The sequence below is a fragment of the Cimex lectularius genome, unplaced genomic scaffold, assembly GCF_000648675.2.
Source record: "Cimex lectularius strain Harlan isolate CLEC.00 unplaced genomic scaffold, Clec_2.1 scaffold59, whole genome shotgun sequence".
NCBI lineage: Eukaryota > Metazoa > Arthropoda > Insecta > Hemiptera > Cimicidae > Cimex > Cimex lectularius.
In genome coordinates this window covers 379492-387463 of record NW_019392794.1, presented here as the reverse complement: position 1 = coordinate 387463, position 7972 = coordinate 379492, and positions in this window count along the sequence as shown.

The following is a 7972-nucleotide window of genomic DNA, read 5'->3' as shown; positions in this document are numbered from 1 at the left end:
TTGCAAATTTAATTACATCAATGGAAAGTGCATTTATAATTCTATAATATTCCATTTTTTTAATAGTAACATTAAGCAAGCAAACCCAAATCACTTTTGTGAAGAAAGAAAGATATTTAGCTTTTAGGTTACTTCAACCTTTCACGACTTTATCCTATAAAGCCAACTTTATCTCATAAAATGTTAATTTAATTACACCAATATCCAGAGTGATTATTCAGAAATCGTGAGATGCCGTCTGGTGTGATGTAGGTTTTAGAAAAACATTTTCTTTCTCGTGCTAACGTTTCGATCTTTATTGAGATCATCTTCAGAGCCTGGGATTTACAAACATTGTTTAAATTTAACAAAAACATGTAGGATGTGGAAAAAAAGTTAATTTAAACAATGTAAATAAATAGTGTTTATTTTCAATCAAAGTATTTCTACTCACTCAAAGTCTTTGTTTTCTTCGTAATTGTGCCATTCAAATTTTAAAAAAAGGAATAGAGTATTAAAAACCATGTGAGATTAATTTTTTTTATTGTAACCTTACGCAAATAAACACGCCATTTAGAAAATAAACTTTTACGAGTTTCCGAAGTTCTTTCTAAAGATTTTCTTGGTAAATACTGAAAATAAATAAATTTGTAAATACTGAAAGATACGGCGCTTATAGAAAAGTCGCCCTTACTAACGAGCTGTAAACAAATACATTAAATTTCAGGAAGGCAATTTATAATCAATGAAAAATGAACGTTTCATTGCTAAATATTTGATTTGTCACACACGCGGACCAAAAAATTACCCATTACGATCTTAAAATTTCTATCCTAAAAAAAATAAAAAATAAATGAAAATAATACAAAGAACGTAAAACTGTTTCTTATGTACAAAATGGAAAAAAAATAAAAAGCTTCTAATAATTAAATTGGAGAGGAACGCAAGACATCTTTTCCTGGCAGACTTTGCTCCTTTCAAGAGCTTATCCAGCTTCTCTTCTCTCTTTCTTGGAGATCGTCCACAGATGTGACAAGAGCATAATAGACTTCGTTTTTAACCATACCCATATAGCAAAAAGTCCGTCCGTGTTTAAAACAAATTTTTTTTAGCAATTGAACGCCAATTTTACACTGGCGATAACCCACCTTTGAGAAATTAAGTCACGTGTTTAATGACCGTTACTAAGACAACATTTCTGTAGCTCCATATCTGTCAACATTTACATAACTAAGAAAATCTTATGTAAGTTTTAGACAATAAATTGAAAATTCGTAAAAGTTCATCTTCTAAGTGATTTTGTATTTTGTTTGTTTAATGTTACAAAAAAAATTAATATCACAGAATTTTAAATGCTCTTTCCATTGATGCAATCAAATTTGCAGTTGGATTTCTTTTTATGAAATACGTGGGCTTTGTGTAAAAAAGACATTGAGGTTACGAATACCCCGTCAAACTCCCAGCTATAGGTTTAGTTTGTATGTAACTTTTTAGAATAGTTTAAGAGGGGTCTTACGCCGAGAATTTGCCGGCTTCGCTCCGTGAAGGCGGGCGGGGTTACTTAATGAATTAACAGTAATGAACTTAATATTGAATTTTAAAAAAAAATGGGCGCCACGCTGTTTATATACACGGAAACAGCGAACCGTAAAGAAAAAAATAAATAAATAAAATAAAATAAAACAAAGAAAATTCAATAACAATAAAATTAACTAAAAAAAGTACACAATATTTACATAAGGAAACAAAAAACACATTTATTCCAACGGAAACTAAAATATTAAACATAGATTAATCTTAATTCTCTATGGGTAACATTTTAACAAAGTTACACACTAAATGAACCTAAATTATCATAAAATCTAAATAAACATTCCTTAAAAACTAAACTTTCCTGGGAACCAGTGCCCAGATACGCTTCTTTTCCAGGCGATTGAAAATCCCGCTTCTAGGAATGTGGAGCACCTTCTCTGAATTTGAGTGGGTCCGCGATCGCCTTCGTTGATCAAGGAATTGATGATTTTCTTTGCTCCGGCCAGGCCGTAGGGATATCCGTCTCGACGCACACTGTCCTCTCTTTTATTCGCTCCTCTACTCTCTCATAAGCCTATCCTAGGCCGTCTTAATTTTGATTAACCCACCGCCAATTTTAGTTTAGGTGGCATTACAATTCAGGAGGCATCTATGGCCAAACAACAACAATACACTCATACTATGTTACGAACGTAACAAGGGGTGGTTGTTCTCTGTGGTGTATTGAATATTTGAGTTTCAACAAACTTAGATTAGGTTACTTTTTGTAGATTAGGTTATTTTTCTGTGGCACAAAATAATGACAAACAGGAAGATCTCAGTAGAGAAAAAAGATGGTAATACAACAGCACCTTGAGATCTGTAGTATGTTACGGTGCTCAAGTCTGGGTTATTTATACATGGAAAACATAAAAAATTACAGAAATACTTTATAAGAAGCCTCTCTACCTGCCAATTAGCACCTAAGACTACATCTTTTTACTGAGAACTCGTCACGCCACCCTACAGCTATACCCTGGGCCTGCATCTGAAATATATTAGAAAAGTAATGAACCACTCACCTTACACAACGTCTCAGTTTTTGGCCGACTTAGTAATAAATAAACGCATATCGTGACATAAGCAGCTGTCAGAGTTAGGTAGGCTGAACGGTGTAGGAGTAGGGAGGAACTGACGTCCTCAGGAACGACCGACCTAGATAAAAAGTGGGAGGAAAGCAAAAGGAACGATTTGGTCTTCCGTGCAAGAAATAGCATACATCAAATTTTTACGCAAAGCTCGATTTAGACTTAGGACGAAAATACATGTATGACACAAGTATGACAAACTGTGACGTGCCTGTGGATGCGCCATCATTTGCTCCTTATGCAACCACAACGTCTCAGAGGACTTTTCACTTCATGGGAGTATGCCCTGTTCTGAGAGCGTTCCGCCAGAAATACGTTGGGAAATTGAAGCTGGATAAAGAAGAAGTTATCGTAATGCTTAAAGCTGGGCGCACAATAGGTCGGTGGGGCGGCGCGGAATTGTGAAGGTCCGCACACTATGTAGGAACCGATCTCGTCCGCGTTGGTCGAATTTTCCTCCTCCATCTGACTAGCGTTGCGGTTTGGTGTTGATTTTGCATTTCCAGGAGTCACCACGTCACAATCGTTGGCTTCGTCTTTACAAATATGTCGTCCGAGGGCAGCCGAATATACCCGAACTCAACGATTTCCGACCGAACTTGGGTTCCAAAAGTCCTCCGGCTCCGCGCCGCACTGCCCTACCGGCCTAGTGTGCGGGGTTACATTCATTTCAATGTATTCTTCTTGGGGGTCGGTTCCGCGCCGCGCCGCGCCACCGAACTAGTGTGCACTCTGCTTAACGGAACGGATAACTGAGGAATCTTGTGTTCCTTGTACCTTACTCACGCCCTTCGTTTTCGCAAATATTTGATCGACTTCAATTTTTAAAATCAAATAAGTGTGTCTTAAATAACAAAAATAGGCGTATAAGACAACTCGACTGACGTCTAAGGTCATTGTCAATAAGAACTTTTACGAAATGTAAAGTTGTACTCTATTAGTTAGTTGTATTAGCATATAATCTTGTGTAAATAAAGAATTTATTTATTCCTTCATTCATTATTGTAAGAACGTTACGCCTTGGATTTCGCCCTTCGTACTCATGTTCCAGCAATGTCTAGCCGAAGGTGGCAAAATCGTCCATGGGGTGGAATTCTCATGGGCAAAGAAAAGCTGCAGAAACACGGTTTGATCGTCTGACAAACGAAACCTCGGTTGACATTCCTTCTTAATAAACGATTCTCGACCGGTAACCGGTTTGGTCTGCACCTCGCTTCGCCAGAAGCCTTTAAAAACCACCACAACAAAACTAAATGGCTATGCTCTTAGCTTCAACTATTAAACAAGTTATAAAGCAGACAAACGAGTCTTCTTTTTCGAAATTTATTCCATAGAGAAAATAATAATCTTTTGTACGTAAGGTGAAATGGTCTTATATCTTATGTCTTGGTGATTCCAGCGCTAGCGACCGTAAACTTGGCAATTTTACGTTCTTCCTTTATTGGAAATTTTTATTACTATATCTTAAGTGGAGAGAACTGAGAACAAAAATCTTCATTTTCTCATTTCAATGCGAGAATTTGTATACTGATATCCGATTCATCGTAATGTTGCTGACAGATTTATCTACGTTCTAAATACGTGGACTTACATAAATCTGTCATCAACACTTTCAACCATCTTTGTAAACGTTTTATTAAAATAACCCTCTGAATAAGTCATTCGAAAAATAAGTCTTGCCGTAAAGCATCAACTTTCATTCAAAGTCGGCGTAAATATTATTTCAATAGTTCTGCATTTCGATGACCTGTCTGTATTTAAGGCTCATCTCAGGGTGTATTCAAGACGAAAATCACAAAACCGAGAAATGAAACGCTGAAATTTCTTGAACTTTTAGATGATCTAAAGCATGAACTCCGCGAGTACGATTTATTCTTAGATCGAATCACAGATCAACTAACCATAGACATATTAATCCGTCAATTTATCACTAGCAGTGGCCACATTCCATACAATTTTTTAAATAGTACATATTAAAATTGGTATAAATAGACACAACCTTGTGATGGGATCACTTGCTGATTTGCTGGATTCGACCACATCCAGAGGTTGGTAGTACCAGTAGTGTCAATGGACAAAGATCTCTTTTCGTCTGGTAGCAGAATTGATATCCCTGTGAAAACTTGCTTAAACAATGGCACAACTCGACAATCGTTAGATAATTAAGATCACGTGAACCGTTTTTCTGAAAATGATCTTATATGATCGTATCACTTCTATGACAATTCTATTATATTCTATCTTCTATAACCTTATTTTAACAAGGTGGTACCAGTGAGATAACGGATATATTCCTGTGAAAATTGGCTTAAACGATGGTATCAATCACCATCACTCTTTTACAATTTGATAGTTAAAGTAGCATCAATCGACGTAGCTCTCAGTTTGGTGGGCCTACTTCTGACATAGAGCTATCAGTGGTGGTATCGCATGTCATAACCTCTTCGTATTTAGTGCTGTTGGCAGATGAAAGAAAATAACACCTTTAATTTAAAAAAGCTTTAAGTTTGTGTTGTTTAAAAAAGCTTTTATGCTTACATTGTGTTTTGAGTTGTATTATGAGTTTTTTCTAGTTACTCTTTTTATGTCTCTTCTTGACCTCTCCATGTTTACTTTCTTTTCTGTTTCTGACATGTCTTCCTTTCTTCTTCTGTTCTCCTGTCTTCTTTCTTAATAGCTATTACAGAAGATATATAGACAGAAAGAAAGACAGAAGTCTAATTAAAAAATAAACTATATACACTGTCCATAAAAAAATATGTAAAAAAATAAAAATAAAATAAAAATCCTCCCACCTGGTTTTTGCACAAAAAATGGCCAACTTTGGAAATGCATATTTTCTCAGCCTTTTAAGTCACATGCCTGCACTAGGTCTCATTTTTTAGAAAATTTTACGGTGAACAAGATGGTTTTTCAAATGTTTCCCTAGCTTCAGCATTCTTGGGTAAACTAAAAAATTCGGGAATATGCTAATTTCTGCAATGTTTACGAAAACATCAAATTCAGCTGTGGTGCCAGGAAATCGTCTTTGTAGCCGCGCCGTACAGCAATTATCATAGGAAATTTTAATAAGCTTTCAGTTGGTCACCTTCCACTTTGCCCTCAATACTCAAGCTGACAAATCAAGCAAAAAGAGCAACAAATAAAGGAATTCCAGGAATTGACAGCGTGGAGATTTAAACCGTCTTGTTCACCGTAAATTCATGGAATCCCTTGAGTTGTTGCTCTTTTAGCTTGATTTATCAGCTTGAGTATTGAGGGCAAAGTGGAAGGTGACCAACCAAACGCTTATTAAAATTTCTTATCGATTGCTGTACGACGCGGTACCAATGACGATTTCCTGGCACCACAACTGAATTAGATGTTTTCGTAAAAAGTGCAAAAATTAGCGTGTTCCCGAATTTTTGAGTTTACTCATGAATGCTGACGCTAGGGAAACATTTAAAAAACCATCTTGTTCACCGTAAAATTTTCTAAAAAATGAGACCTACTGCAGGCATGTGACTTAAAAGGCTGAGAAAATATGCATTTCCAAAGTTGGCCATTTTTTGGGCAAAAACCAAGTGGTCGGATTTTTATTTTTTTTTATTTTTTTTTATTTTTATTTTTTTACATATTTTTTTATGGACAGTGTATATAGTTTATTTCTTTAATTAGAATTCTGTCTTTCTTTCTGTCTACATATCTTTTGTAATAGCTATTATACTATTGCCAGTATTGTGAGCTGTTGTGGACATGGTCAGACAACGCAGTTCCACTTTTATCTGTAAGTAAAATTAAAAAAAAATTTAATTAGTAAAATTTTCCAAGAAATGTGACCTAGCGCCGGTCTGCGACTTAAATGCTGAGAAAATATGCATTATCAAAGTTGGCCATTTTTTCGTGCAAAAACCAAGTGGTCGGGTTTTTCCTATTTTTTTTTTTTTTTTTTTGGGGGGGGGGGCAATGTATACTTATGATGCCATCCCTCTTTAAAATATACTTTACAGTTAATGTTTAATTACCTTAATTAAAATAATTTCTCAAACAAGCGTTCATTTCATTGAGATAGGCCGGGTTTTCTGGCCCTTTACAATGGTATTGAGAGAAAAGTCTGAGGACAGCCCCTTTTTTTATTTAATGTAATTCAACCAAGTGTGTTCCTTTCTTCCTTTTTACTTCTTTTTGTCTCTTAATGCTGTCGGACAAGAAAGTACCCTCACAGATAAAATAATTCACTTTATAAAATCAAGGGGCCAAACATTTTATTTTTGTTACCCTAAGAAAGTCTGATTTTTCGGCAGTTTAGCTTAATCGCCCGCGTTTGTAATTATAACATTTTAGATCTCTTATTAGAAGTACCTTCCCAGAAATTAAACCAAATTAGAAGCAATTACGGACGTTAAAAATGGATTTATTACTTTGAGATAAGACATCGTGTGAAAAAATGGAACAAAGTCAAAATAATTATCACCATTGTGTTATCAATATTAAGAAGAAAACAGCAGGTTAATATGTACTTTAGAAATCCAAAACAAACCTTTTTCAAAAAAAAAAAATGCAATGATTTTAACTACAAAACCTCCTACCATTTTTCTATATACATTAACCGCCAAACCATCGGTTACAAATATATATAATATAATAAATAATAATACAATGTAATAAAATAATAATTCATGTCATCTTAATTATCTGTTCGATAAATCGTTTAAAGCGTGACAAAAACATATAAATCCTACAAGAAAACATCGTTGTCCTTCAGAAAAATGGAGGACAGCCGGCAAAATATAAAACAAAAAGTAGAGACAGAAATTATTAATAAAATAACAGCGTAAACAACAAACGGAGTTTGCCGAGCTCGTTCATCTGAATTAAACTAGAAGAAGTTGGCCGACATCACTAATTTTTAATACGGTGGAGACATGGCCCAAATCTGTCTGAATTAAAAATGTCCTGTTGGAATTTTTTCCCCGACCGATGGTTTTCATTAGCACTACAGGGTAATTTGTAAAGAATTAAAAACTGACGGATTTTATTATAAATAATATTTAGTACGAAACCAAAATAACATACAAATAATGATTAATTGTTTTAATTTTCTTTGGAGAAAATAACTTAACACACAGATTGATATTTAAACAAATAATCAATCTTTCATTCCAGTTGTTTGCAGAGGTCTCGTTTTACGGTTATCATAAAAATTCCAATCAAGTTACTGTAATGTGAAGAACAACTTTAAACCTTAATCCCCATTTTCCCTCTCTCACTCACTCACTGACTCACTGACTCACTCTCTCTCTCTCTCTCTCTCTCTCTCTCTCTATATATATATATATATATATATATATATA